Source organism: Leopardus geoffroyi, chromosome C1 (genome assembly GCF_018350155.1).
Source record: "Leopardus geoffroyi isolate Oge1 chromosome C1, O.geoffroyi_Oge1_pat1.0, whole genome shotgun sequence".
In the NCBI taxonomy this organism is placed as follows: Eukaryota; Metazoa; Chordata; class Mammalia; order Carnivora; family Felidae; genus Leopardus; species Leopardus geoffroyi.
Window position 1 is genome coordinate 89,039,044 of NC_059328.1, and position 27,280 is coordinate 89,066,323.

Genomic DNA, 27,280 nt, shown 5'->3' on the forward strand with positions numbered 1-27,280 from the left:
TTAGGTCAACATAAATATCACATAAATATATATCTAGGCTGAAAGGGCACAAAATAGAGATTCAGTCTCCCTACACAAAGTCACAATTCTGCAGAATTGGTCTGAAAATTGTCCCTAGGGCACCTGGTTGGCTCACTCTGTTAAACATCTGACTGTTGATTTCAGCTCAGGTCATAATCTCAGGGTTTGTGAGATGGAGCCCTACAATGGGCTCTGTGCTGGCAGTGTGGAGCCTGCTTGGGATTGTTTCTCTCCTTCTCTCTTTTCCCCTCACCTGCTTGTATGCCTGTGCACTCAAGCTCTCTTATTTTCTCTCAAAATAAATAAGCAGTTAAAAAAAAAAAAAAAAAAGATTGTCCCTAATCATCTTTCACAGTTTCTCAGAGATTAATTTTTTTTCTGTTATCGATGCTATTCATGGCTATAGATTTATAGAAACCCTGGTAAGTTAGTCAGCAATATTTCCTAAAGTATTTCTATTGAAAACTATTTTCAATTTTGAAAAATGATGGAATAACTGTGGTTAAATAATCTGAGAAATGCTAAAATAAACAAATTTTTAAAAATGTACTTACTGAAGGACTTTCTAGGGCTATGCAGGTACATATTAAGAATCTTTAACAAGAAGATATTACAAGGAGTCTATCAAAAAATGATTTGGCCGTGTAACTTTTTGTTTTTACTACAGTACATCTCCTTATGCAAGTATTCCTGGGAAACTCTTGGAGAAAGCTAAAGATTAATTTGAAGGTCTAATTTTAACTGAATGTATAGAACTCAATTCAGGACATTGGATTAAGTATCTCTAAGATGTTTAATATTTTAAATCATGTGTAATTATATAATATTTGTTACATCTTAAGTCATAGAAACAAAGTATAAGGTGAGTTATGAAATGTAATAATACAGTGAACGTCTATGAATCCACCAGCATGGTTTTGAATGAGAACATTGCCAACATTCTATATCTCACAGTGTGTACCATTCCTAGCCCATCCTCTGCCTAAACATGGTGATAGCTATCTCCCTAAATCTAGTGCCAACATTCTTTTTCTTCTTAAAATACTTTTGCTATGTATGTAGATACCTCCCCAAGTGATCTATTTTGTTTGTATTTTTTTGTTTTATAAAAAGTATATTGCATATGAATGTTTATAACTTAATTTTTCACTTATTTCTAAGATACATCTATGTTGCTGTTGCCTATCTACAAAACATTCATTTTCATTGCTATACAGATTCCATTGTGACAATAACTTTACTTATTTATCAATACTTATATCTTCAAATCATGAGTTATCCACGAATCTTTTAAGAATATTAAAGTCAGGATTATGTTTTGATTCATTTTGTATTTTCCAATGTTTTAGAAATGATTTCTTGAGTACAATACAAGATGGGATATCAAAGATACCCTTCTTCAAGGATCCTATAATCTTGTGGGAAGTATAAATATGCAGATCATCAGTGGGATACAATGGGGTATTATCCTACCTGAAGGAAGACTGACTTATTCTGATTTAGAAAGATAATAAGCGCTATATAAAACAAAACAAAAGTAAAACAGGACAAAGGAGACCAGAAGTCCAGGAAGGGGATGTGATTTCTGATAGAATGGTCCAAATACCATCATTGAGAAGTATTTGAACAAAGACTTGAAGGGGGTATGGAACTTAATGATTCATACAGATAGAGGATGGATATTCCAGGCAGTACAAAAGCCAGTGCAAAATGCCTAAAGGAAAGGTGTGTCTGACATGTATATAAGCCCATCAGACTTGTGAGACAATAAAGGACCAAGAAGACTAATAGATGAAACCACTGAGGTGATGGCTGAAGATCACACAGGGCATTTAGGCCATTGTAATGACTTTGGCTTTTACTTGGTGAGCAATAGGATGCATTTGGAAGGTTTAATCAGAGCAATGCCATGATCTGACCTATTTTGAAATGAACTCCGTGGCTGTTAATTGTGAATGCTGAGATCAAAACAGGTAGCAACAAGGATAAAAAATTTATTGCAGTAATCTCACTCTCCAGGTGAGCGTTGTTGGTGGGTCAAATCAGGATGGCAGCGGAGGTAGAAATGAGTAGTGGTTAGATTCTGAATAGATTTTTCATGAATCGTTCCATTTTACTCTTTAACTTCTGTCTTATACTTTTATTATTTTTATTGGTTTTAATAGAAATTAGAATATACGTCCTGATTTATTAAAATCTATAAATTAATACTTTTACCACCACCTAGTCTTAGAACAAGGATTAGAACCCTTTACTTTCATATATTCCCTCCCATGCTCACCTTACTGTACTCATGCATTTTAATTTCACATGTATTTTAAATGTCTCAAAATATTGAGGTTGTTTTAATGAATGCTACTTCTTATTTACCTATATGTCTCCTTTTTAGTAGTCTTCCCTTCCTGCATTGTTGTAGTTTCATCTAGGATAATTTTGCTTGTGTCTTAAGAATTACTTGATATTTCTTTTGTTTAAGACTGTAGGCAAACCTGTCTCCCAGTTTTGCTCATCTATAAACATCTTTACATAGCTATCATTTTGAAGGATATTTCTAAGATACTCGGAATCTAAGTTGGCAGGTATTTTCTTTCAGGTCTTTAAAGAACTCATTCGATTTTCTTTCCATTTCTATTGTTCCTATTGAAAAGTTAGCTCTCAGTTTTACTCTGTTATGCCCAGAATTCGTGATCCCCAAAGACCACCAGGGAGCCGAGTCTGATGCAAAAGCAAAAGAGCCTTTATTGGAGCTAGCTCGAGCTCAATCCCCTACCTGCACCAACGCAGCAGTGAGATGCTGGGGAGAGAGAGCGAGTTTCAAAAGCACAAAGGTTTTATAGGGGTCTAGGGGCAGTTGATGAGGTAATGGCTATGGCCTCAGCTGATTGGCTGGGGAAGGGTCAGAGTCCTGTTAGCAGGTGGGGGGGGGGGCGTGTTTTGATTTGGAAGTTTGAATGGGTGAGCGGGAGGTTACTTAAGGGGAGGAAGCGCGGTCTGAGGTTTCTGTGATTTTCCCGGAAAGGGGGCATGTCAGGGACATAGTCACTCAAGGTGGAGGACACAGAACAAGATGGAGTCGGCCGGCGTAGGTCTGCTCTTTCAACTCTTTCTGTTTAACAGTATTATGCTTTTATTTTTCTTTTGGCTTTTAGATTTCTTGTTTGTTGCTGGGTTTCAACAGTTTTATTATATGTAACTAGGCACAGTTTTTGGCTTGTTTTGTTTTGTTTAATATCTTGCTTCTGGAGAGCTTACTGAACTTAAAGTTGGATTTTTTTTTTTTTTTTTTTTTGCCAATTGTAAGAATTTTCTATTACTTTTCTTGTATTGCCTCTGCCCCTTCTTCTCTCATTCATCCCGTTCAAAGACTGAAATTACACATATGTTACAAAATTTACCCGTGTCTCATAAAATGGGTGTTTCTCATACTTTTTTTTTTTTTTTTCTGCCTGTGTTTTACATTAAACATTTCTACTCACCTAAAGGCCAGTTACCAGTTTGATATGTGAAAGGGCGGGCCTACACCAGCCAACTCCATCTTGTTCTGTGTCCTTCACCTTGACCACGCCTCCTCGCCTTGAGTAACCTCCCGCTCACCCTTTCAAACTTCCCTATCAAAACACACCCTGCGACCTGCGTAACAGGACTCCGACCCTTCCCCAGTCAATTGGCTGAGGCCACAGCCATTACCTCACCAACTGCCCCTAGGCCCCAATAAAATCTTTGTCCTTTTGAAACTCGCTCTCTCTCCCCAGCATCTCACCGCTGCGTAGTTACAGGTAGGGGATTGAGCTCGAGCTAGCTCGAATAAAGGCTCTTTTGCTTTTGCATCGGACTCGGCTCCCTGGTGGTCTTTGGGGATCACGAATTCTGGGCATAACAATATGTATCAAATGTGTGTTAAATCTATCTGGTAAGTTACTTATTATAAATATTGTCATTTTCTGTACCAGAATATGCATTTAACTTTTAGTACAGATTCCATTCCTGATGAAATTCTCTGTCCTGTTTTATACTTTACTCAACACATTAATTACATAATAGGAGACTTTTTTTTTTTTTAATTTTTTTTCAACGTTTATTTATTTTTGGGACAGAGAGAGACAGAGCATGAACGGGGAGGGGCAGACAGAGAGGGAGACACAGAATCGGAAACAGGCTCCAGGCTCTGAGCCATCAGCCCAGAGCCTGACGCGGGGCTCGAACTCATGGACCGCGAGATCGTGACCTGGCTGAAGTCGGACGCTTAACCGACTGCGCCACCCAGGCGCCCCAATAGGAGACTTTTTTAATCACAATAAATTTTAAGTCTGTGTATAACTTCAATATTGGAACGACCTAGAAACCTATTTTCAGTGTCGATATTTTCTCTTAGATTTGTCTATTTGTTCCTGCTTTTTTTCTTTTTTTTTACTTGCTTTGTATGTGTGTGTTTGTCTGTGTGTGTGTATGTGTGTGTGTGTGTTGGTATACCTGTTAAATTTTGGCTAAATTCTGGACATCACGTTTGAAAAATTGCAGAGATTCAGGATGAAACTGATGAGGAAGCATAAGGTAGGCTGAGGGCAAAATACAAGCTAGCCACCCCCACACCCCCAGATGTGATATGTGTGATATTCCTTATGAACTGCTGGCTGCCCAAGAACAAAGGAAAGGAAAGATGACAAATTGCTAACTGATAGAAATCATAGTCATACAGGACATGGGTCTCCATGTGTTTACAAAGATCTTAGTAATTGCAAGAAAAAGGCAATCTTATCAATAGCCCAATCTCCAGAAACCTATAGACTCCATTTCCTGGAGCCCCAACATCACCTTCTCTTCCACAGTCATGTGGAGAACAAAGGCAAGAAGGAAATGGCAGGTAAAATTCAATTGCCTTATAACCTGCAGCCCATTGACAAATACTTGAGGCTGCAGAGTTAAACATTTCTTCAGGAACTCTTTACTGTCTTGATGTTAATGATTTGCTAGAGGGAAAAGTAACCTTAGCTTGACAATAGCAAGGCCTCAGGTATCTTAGGAGTCCTCTCAAGCATACAAAAGTACCTCTGGAGGCCTCCTTTTTGACTTTACCTCCCGCAACTTCACAATATATAAGGAGCCACTCCTCACAAACCCAGTGAAGCTCTTTCTGCCCATGGTTCCTGTCCCCATGCTTTAACTTAATCACTTGTTTCACCAAAGACATCTCTAAGAATTCTTTCTTGGCCCTCGGCTCCAAACCCCCCATCACTCCAAAATTTCAACACTGTCTTCCTCAAAAATAGATGTAATGTCAAGAATTTCTATCTTTGATACAAGAAGATTTGATATGATTTGAGGCTGAATTTCAGTCATCCTGAAGAGCTCGTCTTTCCAATTTACTTTTACTCCTTGAGTTCCTTCGGGACTTTCATATAACAATATAATGTTTCTAAACTATCTCCTAATTGGTGAGTCCCCCAGAAGTTTTTTTTCTCTTCCTTAGGCCCATGAAATTGCCAACTTCCTGTTTGTTACATTAGCCCCTGGTTGATTATAAATTGACAAATTCCATGAGTGAAGATGTAATGCCTCTTTCTTTCTTGGGATCTTTGTTTCCCCAGCAGATTCTAGCTTATCCTCCACTGCACACAAAAGTGGTGTGTGTGTTGTATTTTGTTCAGTTTTTAGTTGTCCTTATAGGGAGGGTTGTTTTTTGATATAGGCTATCTCTTTAGAGATGGAAGGAAACATTTGGGGCCTATTTTTAGGGTAAATAAAACAAAGATTCACATCAATTTGGAAGAAAAATATGAGGAAAAATGAAATCTTAGATCACCAAGATTTTTCTTGAGCCACTTCTAAGTGATGGATTTGTCATTAAATACGTGTGCTGCAAGTTTTGAGGACAGACCTAGTTATAATAACTGAAGCTTAAGAATGGGAACTGGACAAGAAATGTGAATATAGGAGTCACTAGCCTAGAGAGAACTGAAAACCAAGAGGCTGACAGTAGCCTCTTTGCTCTCCAGCTCACGTTTGTCTCACAAGCCTTTTACATCTCTGGGACTTGCTGTTTATTATTCTTTATATTTTTTCACTCTCTCAGTTCCTCATGACCTTCTTTCCCTCCTTACCCCATTGATATTCCATAGTCTAGTATCACAATCATTGCCCCAGATATAGTCCCTATTTCTTTATATTATCACTCTCTATCATACTCCACAGGAAAAAAATCTCATCCCTGATTAAGTCCAACTTTACTAGCTTTCACCTACACCCTAGAAGCTTAGGTCTAGCCACAGAAAACACACAACCATAATGCTTGATACATTTTCAATTCTTGACAATTAAACAGATGTGGAAACTTACGTTTGCCCAGTGATGCTCTTATACTTCCCATGCCATTTCACTCTCAGTCTCTGAGACAACTATTTCCTTACTTTGCTTTCCTTAAACATGCCATCAACCATGGCTTCTTTCCTCCTCACATTTAGTTCATGATCTTGCTTCCTGTTGCATTGGGAGAAGTAGTAGAAATTAGAGCATTTCTATGATCTGCCAGCATTCTCAATCGGCATCTGTGCCATTGTGATTTACACTCCCTCATTTCCACTGATGAATTTCCCCTTGCTCCAAAATATGGAGAACCCTTATTTGTGTATTGGATCCATGCACTTTTTTGTCTACTCAAAAATATTCCTAGAATTTTGTCTCATTAATATCTCTACATCATCAGGGTTTTATTTTTCTCTCACAACTTGTTTATTCTCACCATTACTCAAATAATATATTTCTCATCTTAAAGAAAAATCATCCCTTGACCCTTACCCCCTGCAATCGCTGTTCAAAGTGTCTGCTTTTCTTTACATAAAAGCATCTTGACAGAGTTCTTACACTCATTGTCTACATTTCTCCTCCCATTCTCTCCTAAATGGCTTCTTGCCTCCAGCACTCCACCATAAGGCTTTCGCAAAGATCAGCAATAACTTAGATTTTGCAGGATTCAATGATTAATGCTCAGTCAATGGGTTATTGACCTATCTGCAACATAAGTCCCAATTTCTTTATCTTTACTTGGTCTCCAGAATCTCATTCTCTTCCTTATCCTCCTACTTCATTGGCTGATGATCACAGGTCTGTCTTTTCAATGGTTCTTCCTAATTTCTAATGCAATGCCCTGGGTTTACTGCTTCTTCTTATCTTTTACAGTCCCGCCTCAGTCACCACATATATCAAGATGTTAAGATCAGGGGTGTTGCATTTCATGTGATGCCAATGACAATATTGAACTCACTGTCCCTGACAGCCGGCTTAGCACACACTGCTTTATTCCTGTTAAGCCTGTTATACAAGACTTTAGGTGGCCTGGATATGCTGTTTGTCTCATTTGGGAAGCAGTTACATTTTCCACTGTTTCCAAAACCTTTTCTGAAAGAGAGTTAGACTAGAACAAAGAGTGAACTAAAGACATGAAAGGAGAAAATGAGTTAACTCCCTTGCTGTCTGAATTTTTATTTTGTTTTACTGAACCATTAAAAATGAATATATGAAAAGAATGTAAAGTGGTAAGGTGAATTGAAAGCTCTAGTTAAGGTTCTGAATTATGGCACTTTTCTTTGGAAACTTAGAAACATGAGTGTTCTTTCTGGTTGCACCATTTTGTTGGTAGGGTGGTATGTATACATTACAAGTGAATGTGAAATAGCTTTCAGGAAATCTTCTAGGGGAATGATAATTTGGATACCTTAGTCTCACAGTGGTTAATGTGGCAGTTAGTTTTTTATTTTTATTTTTTGTCATTGTGCTTATTGTGATCCAGCTTAAAATATCCAAACTTACCTGTTCTCCTACTGGATTTTTTTCTACCTAACCTAAAATCTTATATGCAATCCTTAATTCTGCAGTGACTTTCCATGCTTTTTCTGCATATGGGATATCTGACATTGCAAATAATTTTATTCAACTGTTAGACATTTTCATTTTTTGACATAATCCTTATTTAACCATGTATACATGACAGATGTTTGGATGAAATCTGTCTATTTCTGTTATTTTGCTGTTTTCCTTAGCAATGCATTTATCTTTTTCTTTTGCTGTGTCTTTCCTGGTTTTATAACAACAAGTGCATCTGCACAAGCACGATCATACACACACTATACGCCAATGAAGGTAAAAGCTTTTCACAGCACACATGCCCAAATTGTGCTAGTTTCGGTTAGATAGATTTGGCTATTGATGCCACAGGTCACAATGCAATTTAGAAGCAATTAAAAGGTAATGAATGTGCTGAACTGAAACCTCTGCCTAGAAGGCTTTTTCTGGAGAAAATAGATAGATTTGTGTGTCTTTATAGTCCCCTGCAGTAATGTCTTTGGGCAAAATGGCAATTTCAAGGACTATGGGCAAATAGTAAGGTATAATCTTGATTTTTTTTTCCTGCGATGTTTATAGAGAGTTATGAATACTTCATTGATACAACAGCATGAATCATCCTATAGTAGTTATTAGACATCAACTAATTTAAAAGAAAAATTACTATTATGAATAGCTTTCTTTTATGTTTATTTATTTTTGAGAGACAGAGGTGCAAGTGGGGGAGGGATAGAGAGAGAAGGAATCTGAAGCAGGCTCCAAGCTCTGAGCTGTCAGCACAGAGCCCAAGGCAGGGCTCCAACTCACAAACCAGGCTCTGCACACGACCTGAGCCAAAGTGGGACGCTTAACCGACTGAGCCACCCAGGCAGCCCATTAATATGTTTTTAAAAGCACATTTAATGAAATAGGTTTCATAGTATTGAATAATGATAGTTTTTAATGGTCTGTGAAGAAGTGCACTGGCAGTATGGATTGGATGCTTGGGCATTTTCACAGGCTCCTGCAGTTATCTGTAGGATGAATATCCTAACTATTGAGTCAGGATAGTCTATGTGCCTGGTTAATGTCAATATGCACCAAACACTAACAAAATAAAAAGTTACAGTTATAATTTTAGACATAAAAACATCAGATAGTTTTGTTCACATTGCAAAGATGTGGCTAAAGCAGTACATTGCCTTTACACTATTTTAATAAAATGAATAGATTTTTCTTCCAACAATAATTTTCTGATTAACCCAATTTCTGTGTATGCAGTCCCTTATTTGGGATGTGGTTTGTTGGGCTTGTTCTATAACCGAAAGGGATTTTAAATATGACTAAAATAACATAATAATTATGTTACAAAATCCAGAACTGTCAGCATAACATCTAGCCCATGCCTCTCATATTTTTATTTTCATTATCTTGTATTCCTGGTAGCCTTAAGATTAGAAGTTCTAGATAATATTCTGGTCAAGAAAGGATAGATTTGTCCTGAAAAAAAAATATTATACTATTTTAGGTGAGTTGTTTTAGAAAGTAAACAAGAAAATAACATAAAAGAGCCATTTAAAGGCCACCTCACTGACAAATGCCTTACTTAGAATGGAGAGTATCCTAAACTATCATGGTTCTCCAAGTCCTACTCTAATTTTATTCTATGACTTTGTCACTAGCATTGGGACTGCCACTGAGGAATCATTATAGACCAAAAAAAAAAAAAAAAGTAAAAATATTGGTGCCTATTGATCTATTACTGTTACTTAAAATGGCCCCTAGAGGGGCGCCTGTGCAGCTCAGTCGGTGAAGTCTGGCTCTCTCAGTCTGGCTCTTGACTTCAACTCAGGTCATGGTCTCATGGTTTGTGAGATCAAGCGCCACATCAGGCTCTGCACTGACGGTATGGAGTCTGCTTGTGATTCTCTCTTTCTGCCTCTCTCTCTGTCCTTCCCCCACTTGTGTTCTCTTTCTCTCTAAAAATAAGTAAATAAACATGTATGTATAAATAAATAAATAAATAAATAAATAAATAAATAAATAAATAAAATGTCCCCTAGAACACCTGGATTGATTGTTGTATTCTCTCTCACTTCAGTGTCTGTATTCTTCATATTTTTGTGACAATTTTTTTTTATATATGCCTCACAAATGTTCACTTTGAGTAGACAGTAGTTATTCAGCAAACAAGTATGTATAGAGAAACTACTACATGTCTACTATGTGTTAGAGGTACAAATAAGGATTGCACCAATCCATATCTTTGAGGAGCAGGAGGTTAGCAGGAAATACTTAAGTAACATTTTAACTCTATTTGCCAATACTCTGGTTTCTCTTCAGATCGCATAAATCTTTCCCCTTTTAACTCCATTTGCCTTCTTTGAAATTGTGCATAAAATCTGGATAAAAAAATCATGTAAATCTAAAATTCAGGGTTTTTTAGTAAATTAATACATTTTTGTTGAATTTATTGAATTTTATGAAAGTTTAGTGTCAAGCAAATATATTCTAAATCCCACAGCAGAATTTGCCTTTAATTATCTGAGTAATAGGAGAAAAGACCTGCTTTTATAAATGCCAAAAGAGTATATAGTGTTGTTTTACAGACCAGGCAAATAGTTCTTCAAATTTGAGTAAGCTATAAAGCATGACTACCAGGTGTCAAGTCTTCCTGTGTTTCATTTTTGAACAATTAGCAGATACTAATAGTCAAAAAACAATCTCATAACCTCATTTATGATGAATATAGCTATGAGATAATTGTCTTTTTTCACTATTGCCAATGGGTTATTCTGGTATATGTTCATGGCTGACCTCACTCTGCTTTAGTCAAGGCAGAACCATATCCTTTAGGTTCATACATTTATCCACATTTAATGTACATGGTGTTTTGTTGTTTTGAATATTTGCAAAGTATCTTCCCCATCCCCCTGCCCAGAGAACTTTGAAAAATGAAAACAAACAACATACTTAGCAGTCCCAAAGTGGATTAAATAAGGGCCAAGGGAAGAAAAACAAGAAAAGATAATAAGAAAATTATAATAGTCAACAAAAAGAAGTAACAATCAAACAGGATATATACATATACAGGAACAGCAGAATTCACAGCATGGTTGAAGTAAAAAGGAATGTGTCAAGAGGAAGGACTGGACACGCAAAAGGAAATTTCCTGGGCTGAGAAATGTTGGGATACTCAACCATTCATTAAAAAAAAAGTTTTCAGCCTTCCCTCTTAAAGTGTGTATCCTTTGTTGGCTATATGGATTGCCATATAGAAAAGAATGCTGAGTTAATTTTTTTTGTTTTTGCTTTTGATAAGAACATGGATAGAATACAGTGATAAAGAGCATTAAAATGTATGATTCTGAGAGAAATTAATTCATATTTCAAATATTTAAATTCCCCAGATTTCTTCATATGAAAAATACCGACAATAATACTTATAGCCATTAAGGTTGTAGAATTAGAAGAGAAAATGTTAATAAATCACTTAGTTTGTGCCTGATAACTACTATTGTTTCTTTGCTCTTATTATTGTCTATCTAGAAAAATAGGGCACTGGAAAACTTCTTTTTTATACTTGATGCTTCGTATCTCCTTGCATAAAAATATTATTCTCTAAGACAAAGTACTATACAAGTGTTAAGGATGTAGTTTCAGATTCAGTGAAAGAGTCATTTTTCATATATCTCATTTAATCTCAGTTTTGAATGTGCATGCCTACAAAATCAAGTGTGGGGAGAAAAGGTCTTTACCAGCTGACTTCTCTCAAGCCTTCTTGGAGGATATATATTTGTCTTGGTAATATGTGCCTAAGGGTATCTAACAATATTTTATACGTAGTTTCCATAGTTCAAATTACAAGCCCATCAACTGGTTTCCATGTAGACTTACAAGAAAATATATAGGCCCAGTATCCCAACTTTTATAGTTTGTTGGGCTAGTTTAATAAAAGCATACTTACTTATGATTTAAAGATAAGTAAGGTACTTAACTTTGGAACTAGTAATACAGAGAAAGCTGATTCAATTAATAGAAAAAAGAGCCTACATCAATTCTCACCAGAATACTGACCATTCAAGAAATAGTAAAAACAGAATCTTTTTCCAATTAATTTTGGAAAATATTATATAGTTTATTCCTGCTATAGTTTTACAAGGTAAAATAGCATATTAAAACCTTTGAAAAGGCCTAATGTATAGAAAGCTTCTTTTAACCTTGATTAATATCCTTGATAACTCGAGATGGCTTGTTCGGGGGATATTGATCTGCATTAAATAATTTAGCTGTGCCTAAATTCTTTTATCCCTAACACCAAACATTCCTCAATTCATGTTGTCATGACTTTGTTAAATGAACATTTATTAAGTAGAGCCCAGTTGGGGTGTTGGACAGCAAAGGGGAAGTTAAATAGAGAAGTTGATACTCACAGGCCCTAGAGGAGATACTCACACAACTGGAGAGACCATGTGATGAGGTCAAGGCTGAGTGCAGACAGAGGGTGGGCCAGAGCCTGCAGCACATGACTGCATTAGGGTTCATGTGTAGAGTGCCTAGGAGTCACTAAGGCTAAGGCTAGATTTGTCAATTCAAACAAAAAATAGTGGGGTTTTAGTAAGCCTCCTAAGAAGGTTTTCTAAGGGGCTCATAAGGGAAAGCCTGGGGAGGATGCTCATCATAAGGGCATTGTTGGGAAAGTCAGTACCAGGAATCTACTTTTACTTGTGAAATTGTGGCTGTTGTCTAGATCATGGCTCAAAGGAGAAGCTGGTGTCAGTTCAAGGCCCCTGTAGGTCACTAGGTTGCACAGAATGGATTCTGCCAAGACAGCACTACTGTAGTTTAACTAATATTCAACAGATGTCTTTTACTGAAGTCTCTCAAATTATTATTTATATACCTCTCACTTAAGATACTATGTCTCTTGAGGATGTCCGTTAAATACAAGTTTCAGCAAGCATTATTATTGTTTCTTTTAGCAAGCATTATTATTATTGTTACTATTTTTTAGAAGAGAACAAAGCCATCTGAGAGTAACACACAAGACATAAAATATTGACACATTTACTTTTCCAAGCTGGAAATCTGGGGTTTATATACAAGTTTTTTTTCCCATCATATACTGCATTCTATCAACCTCTACTTTTTATTGATTGTACCTCAGAAATATTTAGTGCTGTGTTGGAGCTGGCTGGTGTGTGCTCAGGAGAACTGATTATGTGAACTTCTTCCCAATTCTGCATTCAGTGATAATTCAGTCTGAAGTTGATAAGGTAATTCTAAATTGGCCATGCTGGGGGCATTTGTATACCACAGAAGCTGCCAGATGGTCCAAATCAGGCATTGTTGTGAGCTAGTTCATCATTTACCAGCATACCACTATAAATATCTTTGTGCTCTGCTCATCCTTTGCATTTTTAGAGCTCAGTGCAAGTTCAGGCCTCCTCATGTCTTACCTAGAATATTGCAACATGGGCCTCATCATTTAAGTTTATTCTCTATGTGACTATCCTATGCTCCTTCTTAAAAAAATAAAATTAATTAATGAGTAAATGAAACATTTCTTCATATTTTTTTCTGTTTAATTCCTTAGCCTGCTATCTATAGGTGATATCTAAACTCCTTAGCAGGTCTGAAAAGGCCCATTATAATTTGGTAACTCCTTCATTTTCAGTTTTGTAATTTTCTTTAATGACTGAACTTTTTATCGTTCCTGAAATGGTTCTGCTTATCCAGTCAAAATGCTCTCTCATTCATCTGTCCAAGTGGTAGGAGGCTCATCTTTCAAAACATTTGAAATATGATTATCATTTCTGCTCTGCTAAGTGTTTCCTGAATAGCCTGACTTGTTAAATATTCCTACCTGTCTTCATCCACAATTTCATATCATTTTAAAATCTCATATAGAACTAATTAAACTGATTATAATGATCTGTTAATATGGCTGTCCTCTCCATTAGATTCTGAGTTTACTTACACCTTGATAGGTAGATACCTCTTGAACTGATGGATCCAAAGCCAAATATTCTCACTACTGATGGTAGTAAGTTGGAGGAACAGAGAAGGAATATTAAGGACAAACTTGACAGACCTTCTCTACAACTTTGTCTAGTACCAACTCTTTATAGCATATGATGAAACACAGAGAATTTGGACCATCACACATTCCTTCATAAAATAAGCAATCTCATTTAAGACATAGGCATTTAAACTGGGCTTATGAGAGAATGTGAAGTAAGGGTGATAAATGCAGAACCAAATTACTTTAGAGCAGGCAAAACAGTGGATGCTTATAATGGATTCTTCTAGTCATATGTCATTTGAAAAGCTCATATTTTCAAGAAGAGAACAGAAAGTGGGTTGAAGGGAAAATCAGAAAAGGATTTCTCTTTTTAATCTAGGATTAATTCTTTTATAGGGTGAGGGTATATATGGTGGATATTGATTCATAACTCCATTCAATGTGATATGACACACATGTTTAAAAGCAATTTCTTTTAGCCGCTTCCAAAAGCTGCCTGAAATCCTATTAAGGAAAGAATCTCTGAAGAAATACATCTTACTTGCTGTAAAGCGTTTACAAATACAGGTATCTCAGAATAATCCTGCCTCTACAACAAATGTTATCTCTAATGCAATGTTATGCTGAATAGTCATAAGCTGCTTTACCTCCAATTCTACAGAAAATATATTTGGAAGAACACAGTATATCTGTGCCTATGATACTTTTGACTAAATTGAAAACCGTGTATAGAAGAGAAGGAAGATCATTATCTAAAGTGATGCTCATTCATCCAGAAAATATTTACTCAACATCCCTGTTAGGCCAGATACTGTTTCAGGCCTTTAGGATAAAATGATGATGACAAAGAGGCAGAATTGTTACTCTCTCTGGCAGACAGATATTAAATAATAAAGATGCACTATGAAGGAAAACTATGACCCTTTGAGGGCATCAATAGATGAAAGTGTCATAAGGACTGAAACTATTATTACAATTTGGTGGCTTTTTTTTAAAGTTTATTTATTTATCTTCGAGGGAGAGAGAGAGAGAAAGAGAGACTGAGCACAGGCAAAGGTCAGAGAGAGATGGAGAGAGAGAATCCCAAGCAGGCTCTGCACTGCCAGCACAGACCCTGATGTGGGGCTTGAACTCACAAACTGTGAGATCATGCCTTGAGCCGAAATCAAGAATGGGATGCTTAACCGATTGAACCACTTAGGCACACCACAATATGGTGGCCTTTTTTAAAAAATGAGGCAAAGTATAGTCTCATGCAAAGTAAACTGGAAGAAATCCCAGAAAGTAAGAAATTCTGATGCTTCAATTTTATTAATATTGTTATGCCCAGAATTCGTGATCCCCAAAGACCACCAGGGAGCCGAGTCCGATGCAAAAGCAAAAGAGCCTTTATTCGAGCTAGCTCGAGCTCAATCCCCTACCTGCACCTACACAGCGGTGAGATGCTGGGGAGAGAGAGCGAGTTTCAAAAGGACAAAGGTTTTATTGGGGCCTAGGGGCAGTTGGTGAGGTAATGGCTGTGGCCTCAGCCAATTGACTGGGGAAGGGTCGGAGTCCTGTTACGCAGGTCGCAGGGTGTGTTTTGATAGAGAAGTTTGAAAGGGTGAGCGGGAGGTTACTCAAGGCGAGGAGGCGTGGTCAAGGTGAAGGACACAGAACAAGATGGAGTTGGCTGGTGTAGGCCCTCCCTTTCAATATCACCATTCACCTCTGCTCAAGTGTATGTGACAAAACAAGCTGATTTACAGAGTATTATTCCAGAGGACCAGGCACAGTATCTGAAAGAGTATGTCTGATATTATAGAAGACTCTTGATCTGAAATGAGAGAAAAGAATGTGTAGTAGTTAATTGATAGTGTAAGGACAGGGTAAAGAGAGGCGGGATAAACATTCCAGAATGCATAGCTCAGTCAGTGGCACTATGTCATTTGAGAACACGATACCTTCTGGGAACTAAAGATTGGATAATTTGACCAGATCATAGAAAGTAGAGGGACAAGGGTGTCCAAGAAGCTGGGAAATTGGTAGTAGCTAAAACATAGCCACACTAAATTATGTCATCATTTCCATCCACCATCCTACCCTCTATAACTTTGTTTAAAAATATAAGTAGTTCAGGTATTGAGTAATTAGGATATCTCCTTATGTGGGAGATAGTCTTGACTATCACTGGGATTTAAGTCCCATGGTTATCTACTTTTTTGCTTCTCCTTTCTTCAATCCAAGAATGTGGAGCTGTTTGAAATGTTTTTAACAATTTTTTAATGTTTTATTTTATTTTATTGAGAGACACAGCATGAGCAGGGGAGGGGCAGAGAAAGAGAGAGACACAGAATCCAAAGCAGTCTCCAGGCTCTGGGCCGTCAACTCAGAGCCTGATGAGGGGCTTGAACCCACGAACGCGAGATCATGACCTGAGTGAGCAAAAGTCTGATGATCAACTAACTGAGCCACCCAGGTGCCCCGAATGTGGACTTGTTTGAATTGCATTATTCTGTTTTATTCCCATGTTTCATTAAAAAAAAATTTTTAATGTTTATTTGGAGAGAGAGGGGGTGGGGGGCAGAGCATGAGTTGGGGAGGGGCAGAGAGAGTGAGACACAGAATCCAAAGCAGCCTCCAGTCTCTGAGCTCTCAGCACAAAGTCCGATGCGGGGCTTGAACTCAAGAGCCGTGAGATCATGACCTGAGCCAAAGTTGGATGCTTAACTGAATGAGCCACCCAGGAACCCTTCCTATGTTTTATTTAAGGAAGTGTGTGTGTGTGTGTGTGTGTGTGTGTATGTATGTAATATCTCTATATTAATTTGGTTTGTATTTTTGGGAGAACCCTTTCCTTTCCAGATCAGTGATTCTGATGCTCATATTTTCCTATTTTTATCAGAGTTAATGGAGTGTCATTTTCATGCTGCAAGTTTCAGAAAAGTGGAGCATGGTCTTCAATGACAGAACTCCAAGCATTCTGCTGTGTCCATGTAACCACATCAAACAACAAAAATTCAACGGGGTAGATTTAAAGATCTAATTGGCTTTATTAACTAATTCGTGAATGGGGCAGCATCCCATCTGGCAAGTAGGGAGGTGCTCCCAAGAGTTATACAAAACAGGTTTTTATAGGTAGGAAGGTAGTGTGAGGAGTTATTAGCAAAAGAAGAGAAAGAATTTTTTCAGGCAGTGGCATATTCCCTTAGGGGAAATGCATGGAGTCTCATCAGGAAGTTTACTTCATCTTCCTTTGGGGGAGGGAGGTGTTAGATAAGAGGACCCACGTGACAGATTACCTCATTGGTGCTTACCAGAAAATTTCTGACTGACTAGTTAAGACTACACTTTTGGGAAGGTTGAAATTGCACTTCGGTATCAAACCCCATTTTGGAGACTTGTTTAAGTGACACCATTTTGGATCCCTGGTTTTCTTAACACCCCCTAAGCATTAACATTTAGTGGGGGAGAAATATATAGTTTGTCTTTTCCTGTAGTATTGATTTTAAAGTCAGATGATTTTGTTTTATATTTTTAAGAGATAGGCTTTAACTGTGACATCAATATTACTATTTTTTGTTTATTCAACTCTTAAATGTGAGTACTTATAGCTACCAAAACCTAAAAAGATTTTTGTAAGCTTCAATGGAACTAAACTATTCATTCATTCACTGGTTCATTCATTCTATATGTATTGTAAACTTACAAATTTTCTTCTTACTGTATTATATTGAATCTAATGCAAAACATACCATTATTTCATATGTCAACAAAAAAATAAATACTTACAATTATAATTTAAGATTTTGCTAAGTATGAGATGCATTGGGGTTTTAGATATATTAAAAATATAGTTTAGAATAGATAAAATATTAGAGTATTGACATCTAGGATATGCAGACAAACTACTCCCGTTTCTGATAAGTGCATGGCAACATCCTAGTTCCAAATTGAGCCACCTTTTTCCTTCAAAGCCAGAGACGTAAAAAAGAGATTGAAAACAATTAAACATTAAAAAAAAAAAAGCATTAAAAAAAACACTTCTGTTTTCCACCTCCTGTGTATCTCCTTTACTATTCATACAGAACACTTCACTTCTTGTCATCAAATATGTAGGCAGTTTTCCCCACACCAAGCAATTCTCTGACAGCAGCTGGGTATTCTAACAATTCAACTCAGTTCTAACACTATCCACCTGGAGATAATACCAGCTCCCACTGTTCAAGGTCTCAGTCCCATAAAGTGGTAGAGCCCCTCCCTAAGGAATGTGGTAGAGGCCTCTTCCGAACAAAGGAAGGCAACAGGCAATGTGGCCCAATCAACTCCAATACACATATGCATACCTCTGACTCAACTCTGTAACTTGGACTATGTCCAATCAGAGTATATGTCACCATATAGGGGAGACATAGCGCTACACCCTGATGCGCTCAAGGCTCAGTTTTGTGGGTACAAACCTACTGAGCCCGTGCCAGCATGATGAATAAAGTTGCTTCCTGGATAGAAAAGCCTCGGTGTCCCAACTCTCTGGGCGAGAATCCTGCTACATTTCTTGGGGGCTTGTCTCCAGGATTCAGAGATGGTGTGTTTCCACCTCCTTTGTCCTGGGGTGAGAAACTCTGAGCACCAGGAGAAGTGATCTTGCCTGATTCCAGTGGACCACTTGATCCTTAGGAGACTAGCCCCTCCCAGCATGCTGGGAGGAGGGCCTCAGATGCACAAAGAAACCCAGCCAGGCCCAGGAACCAGCTCAGGGAGCACTGCCTGTCAGACAGGTAAGAACCTGGGTTTGTTTTGGTAGACCTGGTAATAACTACACCTTCATCACCTGGGTTATGAGAGATTCCCTGACATGTGTTTTTTCAATATAACTGATAATTCTCACAGACTTAGAACTGATATATGACATTTGGGCATAATTGGACAAAGTCAGGGTCTCTCACTGATTGTTTGACTGGTTTGGAAATTGAAGACATTATTTTAAGATGCCATCTTATTGGGCAGTATAATCTTTACTTTGTGTTTTTCTCTTTGTGTTTGCCAATGTGTGTGCTGCCTCATGCCTGCCAGCCTCCTGTAGAACCATACTGTAGGTCACTTGACCAACTTTTGGGTAGACTCTAACTGCTGTACCCCAAAACTGTCCCTTATCAGCTTGAAGAAGCCAGAAGGGTCATCATCCCTATTCCCTAACAGAAGTTAGGGGCCCTATTCCAGGGGGAGGAATGAATAGGGAAAGGGTTAACATTAGGCAGGGAGAAATAAGGGAACTTCAGGCAGGCAGACTGCAGCTGCAAGTGGGAGGCTGAAGAAGCAGATGGGGTTCTCCCCTTATGGAATCCCTTATGGGTGCTCTCCCCCATTACCAAGGGCAAAAGGGGGATCTAAATGAGATAGGCAGTCTAGCCCTAAGGCAACAGATACAGGCCCTTGGCTCTACCCTAACCACCTTACACCATTGGGTTAGAGAGCGATTACCTATGAGTCTGACCGCAAAGTCTCACCCCTTTAAACCAGGAGATGCTGTATGGGCGAAATAATGGAATATCCAACCCCTAAAACTCCTATGGAGGGGCCCATTCACTGGCAATTTGTCCACCCCTACTGCTGTAAAAGTAGCCGAGGTGGGTTCCTGGATTCACCACAACAGAGTAAAGCTGGTAGCTCAAAACTGGGAGTGCATTCCTGATCCTTTAATGCTGTGCAAGCTGACCATATGGAAGAAGCAGTCTACGACTCCAGAGGCTCTGGGAGACTGACTAATCTATGCATAGCAGAAGCTTAAAAAATCGACAGTCTGGTGGAACAAATAGACTGTCCTTATTTTCTCTATGTTTCCTTACTGTGATGTATTATCACTCATTGTTTTTTGCCGTTATTGTGATTCTTGCTCTACTTTTTGCCATAGGATTGGCAGAGGCCATCCCAGCTAGCAAGGAATGTGGTGAGAGGTTTCTGTTAGCATTCACCTTCTTTTTGTGGATAGGATGGTTTGTTGGTATTGGTTACTTCTAATTTGGATCCCTTCTGTAAACATAGATTCCTCATCATGTGACCCATGTATTCACATAACCACATAAGGCCAGGGAGTTGCTTGGACCTTACTAAACCATACCCACTTCTCAGGCCAGCGAAAGATCCTGGGGACCTGAAAACACAATAAGACCACTTATTCTATCTGCCAATGCGAGAGGTCTGCCACACTACTCCCCAACAGAGGAATGGCTAGAGGTCCAGAGTCTCTCCAAGACTGGCACTGCGAGTGTGGGCTGACTAATTAACAAAACTATAATTACCAATCCAAACTGGCCGGTGTCTATATTCTTTGATGTATATACAGCCATAGGTGACACATAACCATATGGTTTGCCATGTGGAGGTCAGACATGGGAACGAGAGTACTGACTCAATGATAAATATATGTGTGAGGAGTCTGGTACATATGGTTCCTGGCCCCAGGCACCTGAATTCTTCTGTCCTTATTGGGGCTGTGTCACATGGACCACCTGGCAGACTAAATACAAAACAGCACTCCTCCAAAAGGGTGCTGTTGAGTCAAACTGCCAGTTGGGAAGCTGTAACTCCATTAATTTTACCATCCTTGACCCAGGAGTCTCAAAATGGAAAATAAAAAACAACCAGATTGGTATATTTATCTATGGGAGGGGCAGAGACCGAGGAACCATGTTGTATTTCAAGAGAGTTACTGTCACACATAAGGCCATGACCCACCAGGTCTTTCATTCCTTTTATAAAGAAAAGGAAAAGGGTCTTCCTGTCTCTTTCACAATGAAAAATCTGTTTCTAGCCCCAGTAGAGACTATAACCCAGACTCTAAAGATCTCTTTTTGTTATGTATGCAGGGGAACCAACATGGGGGATCAACGGCCATGGGAGGCTAGACAATTAGATCCCCAGAAACTTTATACTGGAACAGAATAAAGGGGTTTGGCTCCTCCAAACATCAATTATTGGAAAAAAAACTGCCTTGCCTGGTGGGAAAGGAAGCTCATAGTCTCTGTTGGAAGCTTAACATGCCTAGGCCAAAGATTCTAGAACTCAGTCACCCAAGAAACCCAATGGTGGGGGTCCCCAGAACACCTTGAGCCAGATCCCCACCACTTATCTAATTTCTCTCATCTCTGAGAGGCCTTGGACAATGTCAATGAAGCCATTGAATGGCGGGCCCCAGGTGGAATGTACTGGATATGTGGAAGGACAGCGTATACTTCCTTCAGGCTGGTCAGGGTCATGTATACTGGGAACTATTCGTCCATCTTTCTTCCTGTTTCCACCTGCCAGAGGGGAACATTTGGGAGTCCAAGTGTATGGGGACAGGGAGACTCAAAGGAAAAGATGTGCCCTACAAATTGGCAATTGGAAAGATGATGAATGGTCTCTAGAGTGTATAATCCAATATTATGGCCCTGCCACCTAGCAGAGGATGGGTCCTGGGGCTACTGCACTCCCATTTACATGCTAAACTGCATAATCAGACTGCAAGCGGTTGTAGAAATTGTAACCAATGAAACTGCCAGAGCTCTTAACTTACTAGCCAAGCAGTAAACCAAAATGCACAATGCTATGTATCAAAATTGCTTGGCCTTAGATTACTCGCTTGCTTCTGAGGGAGGAGTTTGTGGAATGCTTAATCTGAGCAACTGTTGCCTACAGATAGGTGATGAGGAGAGATGAGGGGATCACAGATCCAATGAGAAAGGTTGCTCATATCCCAGTCCAGACCTGGGGAAGGTTGGAAACCTGGGGAGTTACTAGGAGGATGTTTGTTTGTTTGTTTGTTTTTTATAAAACCCTCGTAGGTATTATTCTCTTGATTTGGGGAGCTTGCTTAATACTACCTTGCCTAGCGCCCCCTGGTTACATGGTCTGTCTCCAGCTTCATTGAAGCAATGGTCTAAAGAAAAATGGCCATGCATGTGATGATGTTTGGGATATATAAACCTCTAAACCAAGATGATACTCTTTGACCCAAAATAGGGAGTCCAAGCATCAAAGGGGTAATGTGGTAGAGCCCCTCCCTAAGGAATGTGGTGGAGGCCTCCTCAGAACAAAGGAAGGAAACTGGCCCAGACAACTTCTATACACGTATGTGCAGCTCTGACATGACTCTAACTTGAACTGTGTCCAATCACACTATATGTCATCATATAGGGGAGACAAAGAAGTAGAAATTGTATAAAAGGCTACACCTAGCTGCTCTCAGGGCTCAGTTTTTCGGGTACGAACCCACTGAGCCTGTGCCAGCATGATAAATAAAGTTGCTTCCTAGACAGAAAAGCCTTGGTGTCCCATCTCTCTGTGTGAGAATCCTGGGACACTAAGACTGTCCCCCACCTTACTTCAGATGACAATCCCAAGTCTAGTTTTCCACCTATGTTTCTGACTGAGGGACTATAAACCAGAGATTCCCAATACTCTCTCCTCTACTCTCTCCTCAGGTTTGATTAATTTGCTAGAAAGGCTCACAGAATTCAGGGAAAAATGTACTTACATTGACTGGCTTATTAAAGGACATGATCAAGGATAAAGACAAACAGCCAGATGAAGAGATACATAAGGCAAGGTCGAAGGTTCCAGGGCACAGGAGCTTCTGTCCCTGTGGCATTGGGGTGCATCAGCCTTCCATTGTGGATGTGTTCAACAAGCTGGAAGCTCTCTGACCCCCAGACTTTTGCAATTTTTATGGGGGTTTCCTCATGTAGGCATGATCCGTCATTAACTTCATTTCCAGCTCCTCTCCGATCTCTGGAAAACCAGGATAGGAGCGAAATTTCCAGGCTTCTAATCATGGTTTGATCTTTTTGGTGGCCAGCCCCCATCCAGGGGCCCACCCACAGTCATCTCATTAGAACAAAGGGAATTCCTGTCACTAAGGAAATTCTAAGGGATTTAGGGGACCCGTGTCAGGGAGCAGGCTCAAAGACTGAACATTAGGAGAACAGTTGCTCCTAGGGCTCTTATCACTTAGGAAATTACAAGGGTTTTAGAAGCTCCATGCATGGAACCAGGGGCAGAGACCAATGTACAGGATATATATTTCCTATTATCACACATAACCCATTTTTTTGTTTTTTGTTTTTTTTTTTAAACCCAACAGCTAACAAATACACATACATGGCATGTACATGGCCAAGAATACCTAAATACAGCAGAATTGCCAAAGAATCCTAAAGAGGTAGATTCAGTGGGACTGGATAGGACATTAGGCAGATCTTAGAAATTATATCAAATATTCACGTCCAGTAGGACATGGCCCAACCTTGAGTGTGAATTGCTTTTGAACAGGTTTGACCACAAACAGGCAGGGATGTAGATATCGTAAGCAGAAAGAATTAGGGGTCCCCAGAAAAAGAAAGAGAAATCGTCTAAAGCCCCCAGCTATTTTCCATGACCTGTGTCTTACAGGTACTTGCCCAAGCATACCTCTTGGCAGAATTTCCTAGGAAGTATCAGAATTACAAAGAGATGCAAAATGCTTTTAAAAGAATAAAGGGAATGCAAAACTAACAGTCCCTAATAGGTCTGGAAATAGCCTAACCATATCAGAGACAATAATCAGTGGTAAAATTACTAGTGCTATTTCAAAAGTAAGCAAGACCCTGCATTCCTCACCTAAGATAAGGAGACCAAGACCCCATCCAGTTTATACTGGCTCTTGGAGCATGCCCTTAGTCCCTTCTTGTCCAACAGTTGCTTCTGCTTCACTATAATGTTAAAGTCTTCACACCAGGAGGAGAACAAGCTTCATTAACAGAACATAAGATACAGGTACAGATACCTGTGCAACCTTATGCCCACCTTTACATGCCAAGACAAAACTCCCCTTTCTAAATATTCGTTCTCAGCCTAAATAAACAGAACCCCTCACCCCTGTTCAGTGAGTCACAGCTTTGAAGTTATTCCCCCTGATCTCCTTATGTGTTGCAAATAAAGTTTCTTTCATGTGACAACTCCACCTGGTGTAGTCTCTATCTGTAACCCACTGAGGAGCAAACTCATGTTAGTTTGGTTACAGTATCAGGTAAACAAAGGAGAGACGGAAATAAAGTAGAGCTAGAGAGAGTGGGAACAAATACACAAAGTGCCCAGGAAGCATATGGGTGGCATATTTAGGAAGGTACTTTTTATAAAAGAGAGAATTTCCTCCTTTTTTTCCTAAGTTTATCTATTTTGAGAGAGAGACAGAGAGCATGGGATAGAGAGAGAGAGGGAGAGAGGGAATTACAATCAAGCTCTGCACAGCCAGCCACTGGGATGGGGCCCTCAGTGGTGTTGGCAGTTGTCTGGAACAGTCCTTGGAACCCGGTTCTGTGGAGGGGAGGGCAGGTATGCCGCCTGCATGGGGGTGGGGTGGGGCAGCCAGCAGAGGGATGGGTGTAAAACACACAGACACACCCAAATCACCTCGATCAAGTTCAGCAAAATATGGCCTGCTTGCCAATTCAGACCCTTCACCTATGTTTGTAAATAGCTTTACTGGAATATCTGTGTACCTACTGCTTGCATTTCTTTTTGCACTGCAACAGCAGAGTTGAATATTTGTGACCGACATTGTCTGACACACAAAACCTAAAGTATTTACTATCCAACTTTTACAAAAAAAAAACATTGCTGATCTCTGATCTACACAAATAGTTTCACACCAGAATTAGGAGTCTGTAAAGTGAGTTGAAATTCTTGAAAATATTGAATCCTTGAAAATATTGTTTATGCAATAATTCTATTGTTGATAATTTTGAACAACCACAGTGTTAGCTACGAGGCCATAACAGTTTCTACTTTATTAGTTTATGTGCATGAGCAGAATATTATTTTTTCTTAGAAGACTTAAGACCAATTAGTTATATTACATTATTAAAATGGGGGCACCTGGCTGGCTCAGTCCAATGGGTATGCAAATCTTGATCTCAAGGTCATGAGTTCGAGCCCCCCTTTGGGTGTAGAGATTACTTAAATAAATAAATGTTAAAAATAAAATAAAATAGGGATGTCTGAGTGGCTCAGTCGGTTAAGCATCTGACTTCGGCTCAGATCATGATCTCGCGGTTCATGAGTTCAAGTTCTGTGCTGAGAACTCAGAGCCTGGAGTCTGCTTCAGGTTCTGTGTCTCCCTCTCTCTCTGCCCCTCCCCTGCTCATGCTCTTTCTCTCAAAAATAAACGTTAAAAAATTTTTTTTAATAAAATATAAAATAAAATATTAAAAGGTGTGTTTTACCACAATCAGATAGAATGGCATCAATTCCTTGAAATGTAAACTTCGTAAGCCCCCTTTCTAAGTCTCTAAATGGGCCAGGTAGCTGTTGCCGAATGATGGAAAGCAATTCTTTTTTACACTTCAACCAATTGCAGGACAAAGAACAAAACTTCTGCAGCATGTTCCTCACCTGCTTTCTCAGGAATGGAGAATAGGTTTTTACTAAATATCTCCCACCCAAGCTACTTTCCACCAGTATCAGCCTGCTGAATCTGCTTCAAGAATGTATATTTTATCCAGCCCTTGAATTATGTCTCCGCAACAGTATATAAGCAATAATTTAACTTTCCAAAATAAATATCTTGAGCATATCTCAATGCCACATTTTCTTCTTATTTTTCTTTCATGTTCGTGATATAGCTACAGAAAAGTAAGCTACCGTCTCCTGTTCAAAACCTAGTATTCTTCTATATCTGATTGTAATACATAAAACACCTAAGGTGTTAGTATCTCACATTGAAAAAGCAGGCTTTAAGAACACAAGCAAAAGATGTGAAGAGAGCCAAAGAAGTTTCTAACCTAATAGAATAAATTTGGAACTTCCACAGAAAGTAGGAATTTCTGGATAAAATCTAGGGAAGTTTATCTTCCGGAATTTCGGTAAAGATGAGTTCTGGTTTTCCTTTACAGTGGCCTTTGTGTTTTTGTTTTAAGTATATGTGGCTACTTGTGCTATGGAATTATTATTCAATTTCTTTTTTTATTTAACAATTTTTTTTAATGTTTATTTACTTTTGAGAGAGAGAGAGAGGGAGAGAGAGAGAGAGAATGAGACAGAGCACAAGTAGGGGAAGGGCAGAGAGAGAGGGCGACACAGAATCTAAAGCAGGCTCCAGGCTCTGAGCTGTTTGCACAGATCTTGATGCGGGGCTTGAACCAGAGAGCCATGAGATCATGACTTGAGCTGAAGTTGGAAACTTAACTGACTGAGCCACCCAGGCGCCCCTTGTTTAACTTCTTAAGATTACATATAAAAATAATTTTAAATGCTTTTCTGTAAGTTTTTAAGACGATCTTACATGCAAATTACATCATTCTATTTAGAAATCTAGCTATATTTAACAAATATCTTGATTTTTTAAGTCAATTAAATTTTCTCATACATTTTAAACTATATTAAATATTTAAGTACTGATAAACCTTGGTCCTTTTTGAAGTCATTATAAATGAGAGTGACAGAAAAACCAACATTTCTTGAGTTCCATTTAAGTCCTTGCCTACTTCTTGGGTAACTTCTTTCAATTTTATGTTCTGTGTGAACATGTAAAACTGCTTTTATTTATTTATTTTTTATTTTTTAATTTTATTTATTTATTTTTTTTTTAAATTTACATCCAAGTTAATTAGCATATAGTGCAATAATGATTTCAGGAATAGATTCCAGTAATTTATCCCCTATGTGTAACACCCAGTGCTTATCCCAAGAATTTCCCTCCTTAATGCCCCTTACCCATTTAGCCCATCTCCCCATGCACAACACCTCCAGCAACCCTCAGTTTGTTCTCTGTATTTAAGAGTCTCTTATGTTTTGTCTCCCTCCTTGTAAAACTGCTTTTATTAATTAACAAAAAGACATAGTGCTGAAAAACCATGTTTTCTAAAATTATAGATGGTTAGAAACTTGACTAAAATCCAATCTGTAAGAACAGAATATCTGACTCTTGTCTGAAGGATTTGAGCTACTTTGACAGAGATACACCCAATTTCTAAACCATGTTTACAACTTTCAAAAGAGATTTTAGGACACAATATTTCACAACTTGGTAATTTTATATTGAGTCTACTTTTCAGCTGAGTCTCATGGTAACCACGTTCATACAGCTTAATCTTGCTTTGAGACATCAAAATATTCCTCTTTATAAATTTTACCTGAACCTCTTCCCCCAAATTCTATGAGGTGATCTCTTCATTTGTAAGTGAAAATGGAAGGCATTCCATGATTCCTCTTAATGGGATTTTTAAAAGATGAATTTCTGTGATATCTTTCCTGATCACTTCATCACTTAATTGAGCTCAACTGTATTTAAATTTGATAAGTTTTTGGATTGTTAAAAATCCGGGGGAACAGTACAATGCTCACTGATATTTAGATTATATGGAATTGTATTATGGTCATTCTAAAATGAGTTTTCTGTAATGAACTTAACAAATTCATTTATCA